Source organism: Leptosomus discolor, chromosome 18 (genome assembly GCF_034619465.1).
Source record: "Leptosomus discolor isolate bLepDis1 chromosome 18, bLepDis1.hap2, whole genome shotgun sequence".
Lineage (NCBI taxonomy): Eukaryota > Metazoa > Chordata > Aves > Leptosomiformes > Leptosomidae > Leptosomus > Leptosomus discolor.
This window is the reverse complement of record NC_141408.1, coordinates 11,891,806-11,906,199: the sequence shown is the minus strand read 5'-3', so window position 1 is coordinate 11,906,199 and position 14,394 is coordinate 11,891,806.

Genomic DNA, 14,394 nt, shown 5'->3' with positions numbered 1-14,394 from the left:
CGGAACAACCCATTTACGAGGCCTCACACCTCCCTGGGGTTTCACAGGAGAAAGCTGCTACCAGAACGCATGGGGTTTAAGCATATACACATGACAAGAGCATTGTAGAAAAACATTTAAAGGTATCACTTTTCAGTATCTTCTTGAAAAGCAAGCGCAGAAATTACTTTCGTACCTGTTGGACAGTAGGCTGCAGAGTACAGCACTGAAGAAGCGTAGCTGCTGCAACTTGGACACGACGTGGCCACTGAACGAGACCACTGATGGAGCAGCAGGATGGAAGGAACAGCCTGCTGTGTGTAGTTGACGTTGGTTGAAGAGGCCTGTTGGGGTCACAGAAGGGCAGATCCTTTAGCTGGAAAAGCTGGGGAAGCCTCACACGCTGGAGGCAACGCAGGAGAACCCTGCCGTGTTCTGCAAGGCACTGGGGTCTGGTGGAAACTCACTGATGGTAAAGTGCCTCGGTTGTGAGACGAGGTCCATACACAGTAGTCAGGATGGATGCTGACGTCATAATGGTGACTCAGCTGTGCTGTGGTCACCAGTCCTGCAGCGGGTACAAAATAAAGCAAAATGAGTGTTAAGGAAGGGTTTTCACAGGCGATGAAGGGCAATAGGAGGACCCACTCCAACTGAAGCCCCCCTTTATTGATCACCCCAACTAAAGGTTCTGAAGGGAGGACACCGCTTCACCCTCCTAGCTCCGAGTCAGGATTACCGATCCAACTTCACAGGGCTTTTCCCTCCCTGGGTCAGGCTGTACTGCAGAGCAGGCTGGTTTTGGGGCTAATACATAACACTTGCACTGTAAACCAGGTTTGTTTAAGACACATATATAAAATCTGCAAAAGAGGTTGTTTAAGGCAAGAAAAATCAGACTGTCCTTCAGCGCAAGGAGGAGGAACGTTCATCTGGCAGAGCTGTGCCAGCCCCACGGAGATGGGGTGAGGGTGTTCTTGGTGTAGCGCACCACGGGGACCGTCCTGTAGTGGACAGGCAGACGGAATCACACATGAACCACGCTACCCGTGCTCACTGGCAGCAGATCTACCTGCGCGAAGAACACCCGTTTGCCTACCCTGGGTGAACCGAGTGGCCACCAGCAAGGAGAGGCAGCCCTCCTCCCTCAGGGGAGCGCCCAGTTTCACAGCCCGTGCTGAACCCAGCGCTTCTCCACTCCACCACAGCCCCGCAGGGCCCGCCCCGCCTCACCGGGTCTGGGGTCCTGGCCGAGTGTCGACGGCAGCAGCGGTGGGCTTGCACGCGGCGGCAAGCCGGGCACCCCCTGGCCACGGCCGGGCGGGTGGCTGGGCACCTCCAGGCCGGCTGCCATCCTCGCCCTGTTGGTGCGCGTCAGGCGCTTCAGGCGGATGAGGAGCTCGGGGAAGCCGCGGCGAAAGTAGGGGCTGGAGAAGTGGTGGAGGGGCCGGGCGCAGCTGCCGCCGTCGTCACCAGCCCCTGCTCCTGGCTCCAGCCTCGGCACACTGTCCCCCGGTGCCGGTGGCACCTTGCGGAAGCCATAGAGATTGAGCTGCCGGATGAAGCTGCTGAAGTTCCTCGTCTGGAAGATGCCAGCAGCTCTGCTCGCCGCCCCACGGCCGGCCGGCCGGGCGCCCAGCACCTCGGCCTCGAAGAGCTGCTGGTCGATGAGCACCGCCTCGCCGCTGGCGTCCCAGCGGATGGAGCGGAACCGCGGGCTGTTCACCAGCCACCACAGCTTGGCCGGGAAGTTCCCGGCCCCGACGGCGGAGGGCAGCGGCGCCTCCTCCATGGCGATGCCGCCGGTGGCGAGTCAACAAACTGACGTAGGGGGCGCTCGCGCTGCAAAGGCCACCACGCCAGCGAAGCCCCGCCCCCAGGCGCCACGGGGCACGTCCCAGGCTTGTGACGCGCTGCCTGCATTTGGTTCGTCACAATGCTATCCGACTGATTTTGGAGTCTTTGGGCAGCACATTGTGACGCTGAAACGCACAAGAGCTAAAAGCAGTTTGGACTAATGGCCTGAACGGAAGGGCCAGGAGTACCTAGTTTCTGGCTTCCTCATTGCTTGCAGTCATTCCAACTTGTGCAGAACAGGAGCAAATCCAGGTTCTTCTGCCAGCCCAACGGTCGCTCTTCCATGTCTGGCAACGACTGCAAGGTACAAGGCAGGGGAGAATCTGAAGCAAGGTGCCTTCTCTTCCCACAGCCATACTGGTTGTTCCCAGTATGGAAAAGAAGCAGCGTCCAAGTTAAGTAGAGGGTCTGCAGATGATGCCAGCTTTGCTTGCACTCTTGGGGTTTACAAAACCAGAGGCTGGCATGTCAGAGTGCAGGAAAGGGTCATTACTCGAATCCCTCGGACCGAGATGACAAACCATTAGCTGAAAACCTGGGAGATCACAAGCGTGTAAAGTACTCTGCCACATCAGCAGACCAAATGCCCTCACAGGTCCCCTCCTCGGCTCCCACCGGTGCGGGCTCAGCGGCCCGTGGGAGCAGCCTCGGTGGGGGGCGGCAGGGCAGGCTGGCGGCAGAGGTGCCAGAATGCCACCGGGGGGGTCTCCTCGGCCAGCCCCGGGAGGCGAGGGGTGCCGCAGGGCGGGCCTGTGACCGCGGGAAAGAGGTGGGTGATGGAGCAGGGCCGCCTGTGGGCGGCTCGGAAATTCGGGCGACCACGATGCGTGGGACCCCCCGGCCGCTCGCTGCCGCTCTTCCCCAGGCGCTGCTGGAAAGGGGGGGCTCAGGAGAGCGACGGGCTGGCAAGGGGCCGTTGTGACACCACGGGCCACCCGGCGGGTCCCGGGCATTGGGGCCGCAGAACTCAGCCAGCAGCGCCGATGGAGAACCGCTCCACCCTCCTCAGACCTGCCCACGGGGGATGGCTCTTGGTATCGGTACCAACTCCATGAATATCGAATTGATATTATTATTATTATTATTAATGTTGTTGTGGTGGTGGGTAAAAGCATCAGCAAGAACTCCCAAAACACAAAGCGGTTCTTTTCAACCGCGACTCCTACCCTTTGTAACCGAAAACAAAGAGGAGAAAAGCAGGCTGCAACGCTCTTTTCAGTTTAAAAACTCCATTTATTGCAGTGGTGCCACCCTACTACATTTCCCCAACCCCACAAATAGAGAATGTGCCCCCCCATCCTTCAAACGGTACATTCCCATCCACACAAACCCAGAGCTATTACACACCCAAGATCTACTATCAACACAAAGACAAACACGTTTTAAAAGTTTAAAAGTTACTCTGAAGTCCTGATTCAACTAAAATAACAAATATCATTACAGAGACCGCCGGAACCGAATGAAAACGAGGAAAACAGAAGAATTCCCCATTAAAAGAGAGCAGCTAATATCCTACCAAGTTAATACAAAATTCCAAAATTAAGAGGTTTTTTGGTGTTTTTATTTTTTAAACAGAAAGCGTTGAAACGATCCAAAGTCCTCGTGGTGTGCGAAGCACCGCGGCTGGAGGCTGACAAGGAAGCCAGGCGGCAGCTGCTGCACGTTTTGACGTACTTGTCAGCCGCTTCTCACTCTCTTGTTTCTTCCTCCACAAAGCGCCCCTGCTTGCAGGCTGCCTCTTCCAGCGGGGCTGGCGAGAAAAGGGAACACGCAGTAAATGTTAGTCCTTGTCCCCGTCTCCCTTGGCCGCGCACGCAGCAACTGCACCGCCATCAAAACAGGGCCTGGGAGGCAGGCTATGACCTGAGAATCCGAGGCCTGCTCTTCCAAGAACAAGACCCTTCCCACGCACACCGAGCCGAAAAGGGACAGACCTGGGTGATGATCACGTTTCTATCCTAATTGCTGCCAATTAGCACTAGTGTAACACTGTTTCCCATGGAAATCCTTCCCAAAAACATTCCTGTACATAACTTCACAACTGGCGTATTAAGCCAATGTTCTGCCTTAGATAGGAAAGCTGAGAAGTTTGCTAATTATCTGTGACGCCAGGAAGCAACTGAACAGCAACTCTCAGCTCTGTGTTTTAAACAAAAGCCTGTCTTTTTTCAGGATGGCACCCAGCCTTTTTCCTCAGGTTTCTGACAAAAAACTTTGTTCCTTACTTAAATGTCTGAACCTGATGGGTGTTGTGAGCAGAATTATTAACCAGCATCACTCTCTGGAACCAAGAAACTGCCCTTTGAAGTGAGCAACAGCTCTTCAAACTCTGCCCTCAGCTCTGATGAACAGCTCTGAGGGAAATGGCTGCTTAGGAGACCTGAAGGCTGCACCAACTTTTCCTCTAGAATGGACCCAAAGCACTCGTTGCGTCCTCTTACGCCCCCGTGGACATTTAGGTTTTTCCTTTAGTTACTAGATTTGCAAATTGATGTCCTGCTGCTTGTTTTTCTCGTGTCTTTCAGCACACGTATCAGCAGACTGGTACAGAATTTATTTAATTGGTCCGAGACAAAAAGTTTGGACTTCTGCACTAACTTCATCGGTTTGGTGGGTTTTTTCCCCGTCACTTCAAGAGGCACCTCGTTACTTCGTGACACTGTCACCCTCCAGCAAACAGATCTTTGGCCTCCATCTCAATATTGTGACACCCGGCTTTCTGACACAACTCCCAGAACTTCAGGGTTTATTTACTGATAGAATTTATACCCTTTTCCACCTAAGAGTAATTAGCATAAGCCCATCTGCGGAAGCGTGTGGCAGAGTACACTAAGAGACTGCGCAAGTACGGTATTTTAATTGAAGGCCCAGTGAAGTACTTGCACTGCACACAAGAACTAAACTATTCTGACCTCCCCTTTCTGCAATAGTTGGTTTCAGAGTAGCTGTCTCCAGTCTCTCAAAAAAAAAGAAAAGTCAAAGCTCTTCTTACCAGGAGAATCCTCGTCCGAACTGTGTCGTCTTTTTCTGCATCGGGGTTTTACAGGTGAATCTGTCTCTTCCACGGATGCGTTTGCAGGGGCAGTTCCTGAAGTGAATTGTCTCTCCTCTGCCCCTGGAGTACTGGATTCACATTTCACACGAGTATTCTCCTGAAAACCAACCAAAGGAAAAAAAAGAAATAAAACCAAAGACCACCCCCTATTGTCTTGTAATCGCTTTAGGGACAAAATAACGATTCTCCTCCACTCCAAAAGGACACCTAACAAGGGCTGAACACTGCCTAGATGGTGTAAGTTCTTTTCACTCGGAGTTACGGCTGCCAAATTGAACCTCGAGCTCTCACAAACTGGCATATTAAGCAAAAGATGAAATCGGAAAACCACTGTACAAAGCGAGGGCACAACATCCTCACCGGCTGAGCTTTGCCCTCAGTTACCAAACCAGCTCTGAGAAACAAGCTACAAGAAACCCAGGGGCGCTCCTTGTTACCAACACGTGTGGAGCGATGACACATCCAGCTCAAACAACTCGCCAGAGCTGGGTGATGCAAAACTACACGGGCGAGCCTCACACTTCTGGGTGGGAGTCCCACCCCACCCCATCCAGTGGTTGAGACGTTAAATCATAACCTGTCGCTTGCTTTGTGGAGCCCTCTGCTGCTGCTCCCCAGGGATTTTGCAGGCAGCCATTTACTGAACTGCTCTATTTCCATGACCATGCGGCAAAAATCCGTAGGCTTAAGAAAAAAAAAAAGCCAAACCACCGAGTTACGTTTCTGTTCCACTGCGGCAGCAAAGGCCCAAAGTGAAGCACTTGGGACTTTACCTCTAGACAGAAAGATGTTCTCACCATCACCTGCTCTACAGCATTCATCTCCTCTGCAAATATCCTACCAATCCATGTCCCAAAGATAAGGGATTGTTCAAAGCCTGCAACGTTTCCTTCTACTAAGGAAAAAAAAAAGCCTTTTCAAAGTGCTATGTGCGAGTTGTACCTCCCTGCACCCCTCACCTGCTCTGGACTGCACGGTCCCTCCTGAGCAACCACGACGGAGGACTGAGCTGGTTGTTCGCTCAGTTCTTCAGAGGCGTCCTGGGGGGTCACAGCTTCTTGTGCCACGTCACCAGCAGCACTTTCAGCGGACACACTGTCGTGGGTGGCACTTGATGTGTCCGAAGATTCCAGACCAAGAGAGTCCTCACTGGAGTAAACGTCGTCCCAGCTCTCGGTCTCAAGCAGCAGCGGGGTTCCGCTGCCAGACTGGCTCTCTGCGGCTTCCTTGGGCGCCGTTTCAGCTTGGGATGATGGACACAGCTCATCAAGCCGAATCACGGGAATCCCTTCAAAATCGTCTGCTGTCTTCTTGTTTTCATCCTCTGGGTCATATGGCCAGTCAGAGGGCAGAAGTTCCGCTGCATAAGGGAACTGCCCTGGTGGGATCTGGGAGAAACAAAATCCAGCGAACACGGGTATCAAACAATCGCAGGGACAGGATGGGGGTTGGCTCGGTAAGGCTTTCAGTTGTATTTTTTAAGATCCTAACCAGGTGTTTCACTTTGGTTGCACTGCTTGTTTCCTGTCTGAAGTAGCCAGGACTTCAAGTAAGAGCTGGGTTACCAAGTCAACAGTCCAGGGAGGAGATCATCCCTGCCAAAACCAGACCGACCAACCCACCCACCCACACTGCAACAACTTATGCCTCTTCTCAGTGGACCTCAGCTCGAAGCTGTTACAACACAGATCATCTCCTTGGGTGCGCTGTAGGATCTCGTACGCACTTCCAAGAGGAGAAAGTGCCCCCACAAAGATACAACTCAAATCCTTCTAGTTTATCTAGAAAAGATACGAGAGACAAGGATGGGAGGGAGGCAGCAAGGAAGCCATGAAAAGCGGTAGAAGAGCAAGAAGTCAGGACTGAAACCACTAATAGTTTGCTGCTCATTGGAGCTCCAGAGGAAAAACGGTCTAATGTAGCAAAAATGCTGACAGGGAAGCTGGGCATTCCACTTAGAAGATTAGCATAGTGTGCTCAGGAGGTAAAGCAGAAGCACCCCTTTTTGGGGACTGCTAGGACTAAAACAGTGTGGCTTGAGTGCTTGGGCAATCATTCAGAAGTCGTTCAGGTTCAATTCCATTCTCCAATAACACGGCTGATCATCATTCTTCTGAGACATAAAAGCAAACGACTTAGGACTGCTTTGAAGCTCAGGAAAGTTTTTCTTCTTGCTTCAGTTCCACGAGGAAATACTCACAGTTCAATAAAAATGCTAAGAGCAACAATCAAACAGCAGGGCTGCTGGCTTAAAAAAAAAAAAGGAAAAACGGAAAAAACCCCACAAAAATCCCACTACGCTGCTAACTTGAATTACAGAACTACCCGTTTAACGCTCAGCCATTCTTTGAAACAGATATTTGTAAACCACGTTACTCTCACTTTCTCAAGAGGATCAGTTTTCCAGCCGACACCCTTCACTCCACAAACCCACGAACCCCCAGTCCATTCAGTCTCCTCCGCTCTCGCCCCACCGCAGTGCGCTGCACTCACCCGGCAGAAGCTGCAGTGGGTGCCCAGGGAAGGTGCAGCACCAGCACAGCCGGTCAGAGGAGCAGTGTAGGCTGGGGGCGAGGAAGACGGCAGGGCAGCTGCAAGGATTCAAGCACAGTTAGCAGACTCCCAGAACTTGGGGTTGGTATGCACAGTTCTAGCGCTCCCTTGGATTAAACGGTTCGGTACATGCACAGAAACGTGTTATTACCTCCCAAGTCATCTTAAGACTGATTTCCTCGCCTTTAAAAATGTTTATTCTAACATAAGTGTACATATATTAAAAACATAACCTGTACAATGGATACACACACAGAGAAACTTCATAATCACAGTCTTTTGTAGCTAATATCACCTTTTGACTTGGCTGCTTGACTTTCTCATCCCAACACAGAAAAGCAGGAAGTGGCTCCACGTAGGAAGAGCCGACCTGTTCATACACACACTCACACGGAAATTCAGGGATTTTAATCTAAAAAGTAACTTTGTAGAGGAGGCAGTATTCTGCAGGCGCTATTTTTGGGTGGCACGCAGAGATAATTTAAAAGCAAAGGTATTCTCTGCAGGACAGGTAACCTTTAAAATCTGCAATCACACTCAGAGAAACCCTTGACAAAATCCCATTTAGTCCCACGTTCATCAGAAGGAAACGTTACCAGTATAACAGGAGACGGCAAACAGGTCGGAACAACCCATTTACGAGGCCTCACACCTCCCTGGGGTTTCACAGCAGAAAGCTGCTACCAGAACCCATGGGGTTTCTGCAGCTGTGCCTGTTGCCCTTTTTAACAGTTTGGAGCAACAAACCCGGGAGCTGACCAGCACAGAAAGAGCCAGGGGACATCCTTCTAAAGAAGCAGGAGCTGCGTGTGGCTCCTGCTTTATGATGCAGCCCGGACACCTTTCAGAAGGACCTTCTATGGCCTGTGAACATATCACAATTCTGGACACTGCCAAAAACCTAAAGGACAGCTGCGTTTCACTCCCTGGAAACTCCAAGACATCTTTACAAACCCAAGAAAACCACCACAGAGAACTTGGAAGGGCTCTTGGGGAAACAACACAAAGGAGCCATGAAGGAGGAATCATTCCTTGTAAACTGCTGGAGTGATTCTAAGAAAAACCAAACACATACTACAAAGAATCTATTTTCTAAGAAAAGAAAAGGAAGGACCTGAAGGGAACAAGAGCTTGTGAAGCAGTAGGTAAGTGCAAAACACAATGTCCAGATCACAGGCGGGAATAAAAGACCCAGAGGAGCATCTTTCATTTGACTGCCCGTTCAACAAGAATCATGACGAAAACCCAGGCAAATCTTTTTGTCACTGAAGTCAACAAACGAGTTTGAATACACAGAAAAAGAAAACTTTGGACAAAGTCCTACTTTGGTTTAATTGAATGGGGATTCAAAAGTGAAACGAAAAGCATCAAGAATAAGATTGAGCCTACATTCTTGAGTCCCCTCACTTATGAAATACCAATTTTAAGATTAACTATCACTTTCCAAATAAGCTACTCTTGGTGCTGTGTGAATAAAAACACTTCAGTGAGACTGAAAATGGTAGCAGAAACGTCTTAGACAAAAGAAAGGGGTCACCACTTTTGTACTTCCTCATCTCCAGTGCACAAAAAAAAAGACAACATGAAGAAGCTAAGCAAGAAACAAAAGATATGAAAACAGTACGAGCAGAATGAAATCTTCTACGCAATACTTTTGATTCATCTTTGACTTTGAAAACTTCACCTAGGAAAACGTGAGACCAAGGACCAGCATACACCTTTTCAGCAAGTTCTCAGTGCTTTAGTGTCATCGTCCTACTTTGGCTCAATTACAACCACCCCTGGAAGTCAGCCTGACACTGACTAGTCGTGGGCAAAGGTTCTTCTCCTCGCCCTTTAACCTCGACACAGAGGCTACCTGGAAAGTCACCAGGGGACGCTCAACATCTGGAGGAAGGACAAGAACACCAAACTGAGAATCTTTTTTCTTTAAAGGTCTCGCTTCCTTTTAGACTTTCGATCTGATTCTCTCTTGACATATACACATGACAAGAGCATTGTAGAAAAACATATAAAGGTATCACTTTTCAGTATCTTCTTGAAAAGCAAGCGCAGAAATTTCTTTCGTACCTGTTGGACAGTAGGCTGCAGAGTACGGCACTGAAGAAGCGTAGCTGCTGTAACTTGGACACGACGTGGCCACGGACCGGGACCACTGATGGAGCGGCAGGATGGAAGGAACAGCCTGCAGGGTGTAGTTGACGTTGGTTGAAGAGGCCTGTTGGGGTCACAGAAGGGCAGATCCTTTAGCAGGAAAAGCTGGGGAAGCCTCACACACTGGAGGCAACGCAGGAGAACCCTGCCGTGTTCTGCAAGGCACTGGGGTCTGGTGGAAACTCACTGATGGTAAAGTGCCTCGGTTGTGAGACGAGGTCCATACACAGTAGTCAGGATGGACGCTGACGTCATAATGGTGACTCAGCTGTGCTGTGGTCACCAGTCCTGCAGCGGGTACAAAATAAAGCAAAATGAGTGTTAAGGAAGGGTTTTCACAGGCGATGAAGGGCAATAGGAGGACCCATTCCAGCTGAAGCCCCCCTTTATTGATCACCCCAACTAAAGGTTCTGAAGGGAGGACACCGTTTCAACCTCCTAGCTCTGAGGGAGGGTCACCGCTCCACCTTCACAGGGCTTTTGCCTCCCTGGAGCAGGCTGTACTGCAGAGCAGGCTGGTATTTGGGCTAATATATAACACTTGCACTGTAAACCAGGTTTGTTTAAGACACATATAAAAAATCTGCAAAAGAGGTTGTCTAAGGCAAGAAAAATCAGACTGTCCTTCAGCGCAAGGAGGAGGAACGTTCATCTGGCAGAGCTGTGCCAGCCCCACGGAGATGGGGTGAGGGTGTTCTTGGTGTAGCGCACCACGGGGACCGTCCTGTAGTGGACAGGCAGACGGAATCACACATGAACCACGCTACCCGTGCTCACTGGCAGCAGATCTACCTGCGCAAAGAACACCCGTTTGCCTACCCTGGGTGAACCGAGCGGCCACCGGCAAGGACAGGCAGCCCTCCTCCCTCAGGGGAGCGCCCAGTTTCACAGCCCGTGCTGAACCCAGCGCTTCTCCACCCCACCACGGCCCTGCAGGGCCCGCCCCGCCTCACCGGGTCTGGGGTCCTGGCCGAGCGTCGACGGCAGCAGCGGTGGGCTTGCACGCGGCGGCAAGCCGGGCACCCCATGGCCACGGCCGGGCGGGTGGCTGGGCACCTCCAGGCCGGCTGCCATCCTCGCCCTGTTGGTGCGCGTCAGGCGCTTCAGGCGGATGAGGAGCTCGGGGAAGCCGCGGCGAAAGTAGGGGCTGGAGAAGTGGTGGAGGGGCCGGGCGCAGCTGCCGCCATCGTCACCAGCCCCTGCTCCTTGCTCCAGCCTCGGCACACTGTCCGCCGGTGCTGGCGGCACCTTGCGGAAGCCATAGAGATTGAGCTGCCGGATGAAGCTGCTGAAGTTCCTCGTCTGGAAGATGCCAGCAGCTCTGCTCGCCGCCCCCCGGCCGGCCGGCCGGGCGCCCAGCACCTCGGCCTCGAAGAGCTGCTGGTCGATGAGCACCGCCTCGCCGCTGGCGTCCCAGCGGATGGAGCGGAACCGCGGGCTGTTCACCAGCCACCACAGCTTGGCCGGGAAGTTCCCGGCCCCGACGGCGGAGGGCAGCGGCGCCTCCTCCATGGCGATGCCGCCGGTGGCGAGTCAACAAACTGACGTAGGGGGCACTCGCGCTGCAAAGGCCACCACGCCAGCGAAGCCCCGCCCCCAGGCGCCACGGGGCACGTCCCAGGCTTGTGACGCGCTGCCAGCATTTGGTTCGTCACAATGGTATCCAACTGATTTTAGAGTTTTTGGGCAGCACATTGTGACGCTGAAACGCACAAGAGCTAAAAGCAGTTTGGACTAATGGCCTGAACGGAAGGGCCAGGAGTACCTAGTTTCTGGCTTCCTCATTGCTTGCAGTCATTCCAACTTGTGCAGAACAGGAGCAAATCCAGGTTCTTCTGCCAGCCCAACGGTCGCTCTTCCATGTCTGGCAACGACTGCTAGGTACAAGGCAGGGGAGAATCTGAAGCAAGGTGCCTACTCTTCCCACAGCCATACTGGTTGTTCCCAGTATGGAAAAGAAGCAGCGTCCAAGTTAAGTAGAGGGTCTGCAGATGATGCCAGCTTTGCTTGCACTCTTGGGGTTTACAAAACCAGAGGCTGGCATGTCAGAGTGCAGGAAAGGGTCATTACTCGAATCCCTCGGACCGAGATGACAAACCATTAGCTGAAAACCTGGGAGATCACAAGCGTGTAAAGTACTCTGCCTCGTCAGCAGACCAAATGCCCTCACAGGTCCCCTCCTCGGCTCCCACCGGTGCGGGCTCAGCGGCCCGTGGGAGCAGCCTTGGTGGTGGGCAGCGGGGCGGGCTGGCGGCAGAGGTGCCCCGAATGCCGCCGGGGGGGTCTCCTCGGCCAGCCCCGGGAGGCGAGGGGTGCCGCAGGGCAGGCCTGTGACCGCGGGCAACAGGTGGGCGATGGAGCAGGGCCGCCCGCGGGCGGCTCGGAAATTCTAGCGACCACGACGCGTGGGAACCCCCGGCCGCTCGCTGCCGCTCTTCCCCGAGCGCTGCTGGAAAGGGGGGGCTCAGGAGAGCGACGGGCTGGCGAGGGGCCGTTGTGACACCACGGGCCACCCGGCGGGTCCCAGGCATTGGGGCCGCAGAACTCAGCCAGCGGCGCCGATGGAGAACTTCTCCACCCTCCTCAGACCTGCCCACGGGGGATGGCTCTTGGTATCGGTACCAACTCCATGAATATCGAATTGATATTATTATTATTATGATTAATGTTGTTGTGGTAGTGGGTAAAAGCGTCAGCAAGAACTCCCAAAACACAAAGCGGTCCTTTTCAACCGTGACTCCTACCCTTTGTAACCGAAAACAAAGAGGAGAAAATCAGGCTGCAACGCTCTTTTCAGTTTAAAAACTCCATTTATTGCAGTGGTGCCACCCTACTACATTTCCCCAACCCCACAAATAGAGAATGTGCCCCCCCATCCTTCAAACGGTAGATTCCCACCCACACAAACCCAGAGCTATTACAGACCCACGATCTACTATGAACACGAAGGCAAACACATTTTAAAAGTTTTAAAAGTTACTCTGACGGCCTGATTCAACTAAAATAACAAATATCATTACAGAGACCGCCGGAACCGAATGAAAACGAGGAAAACAGAAGAACTCCCCATTAAAAGAGAGCAGCTAATATCCTACCAAGTTAATACAAAATTCCAAAATTAAGAGTTTTTTTGGTGTTTTTATTTTTTAAACAGAAAGCGTTGAAACGATCCAAAGTCCTCGTGGTGTGCGAAGCACCGCGGCTGGAGGCTGACAAGGAAGCCAGGCGGCAGCTGCTGCACGTTTTCACGTACTTGTCACCCGCTTCTCACTCTCTTGTTTCTTCCTCCACAAAGCGCCCCTGCTTGCAGGCTGCCTCTTCCAGCGGGGCTGGCGAGAAAAGGGAACACGCAGTAAATGTTAGTCCTTGTCCCCGTGGGAGATGGGGGGGGTTCTCAGCTGGACTGAGGCCCCTGAACAGGACAGCTTCGACCTTGCGAGGATTCCAGTCTGCCCGTGAGAGAACAGACAGAAGCAAGAAGAGCTGCAGCTGCAAGATAAGCAAGTCCTGAGAAAGTCTCGGCTACAAGACAAGGCGTCCGCGTCCTTTTGGCAGAACGCATGATCCCGTGTACGGCAATAAAACAGTGTATAAGATGCCGCTGAGAGTTCAATAACTTCAGGGTTTATTTACTGATAGAATTTATACCCTTTTCTACCTAAGAGTAATTAGCATAAGCCCATCTGCGGAAGCGTGTGGCAGAGTACACTAAGAGACTGCGCAAGTACGGTATTTTAACTGAAGGCCCAGTGAAGTACTTGCACTGCACACAAGAACTAAACTATTCTGACCTCCCCTTTCTGCAATAGTTGGTTTCAGAGTAGCTGTCTCCAGTCTCTCAAAAAAAAAGAAAAGTCAAAGCTCTCCTTACCAGGACAATCCTCGTCCGAACTGTGTCGTCTTTTCCTGCACCGAGGTTTTACAGGTGAATCTGTCTCTTCCACGGATGCGTTTGCAGGGGCAGTTCCTGAAGTGAATTGTCTCTCCTCTGCCCCTGGAGTACTGGATTCACATTTCACACTAGTATTCTCCTGAAAACCAACCAAAGAAAAAAAAGGAATAAACCCAAAGACCACCCCCTATTTTCTTGTAATCACTTTAGGGACAAAATAACGATTCTCCTCCACTCCAAAAGGACACCTAACAAGGGCTGAACACTGCCTAGATGGTGTAAGTTCTTTTCACTCGGAGTTACGGCTGCCAAATTGAACCTCGAGCTCTCACAAACTGGCATATTAAGCAAAAGATGAAATCGGAAAACCACTGCACAAAGCGAGGGCACAACATCCTCACCGGCTGAGCTTTGCCCTCAGTTACCAAACCAGCTCTGAGAAACAAGCTACAAGAAACCCAGGGGCGCTCCTTGTTACCAACACGTGTGGAGCGATGACACATCCAGCTCAAACAACTCGCCAGAGCTGGGTGATGCAAAACTACACGGGCGAGCCTCACACTTCTGGGTGGGAGTCCCACCCCACCCCATCCAGTGGTTGAGACGTTAAATCATAACCTGTCGCTTGCTTTGTGGAGCCCTCTGCTGCTGCTCCCCAGGGATTTTGCAGGCAGCCATTTACTGAACTGCTCTATTTCCATGACCATCTGGCAAAAATCCATAGGCTTAAGAAAAAAAAAAAAGCCAAACCACCAAGTTACGTTTCTGTTCCACTGCGGCAACAAAGGCCCAAAGTGAAGCACTTGGGACTTTACCTCTAGACAGAAAGATGTTCTCACCATCACCTGCTCTACAGCATTCATCTCCTCTGCAAATATCCTACCAATCCATGTCCCAAAGATAA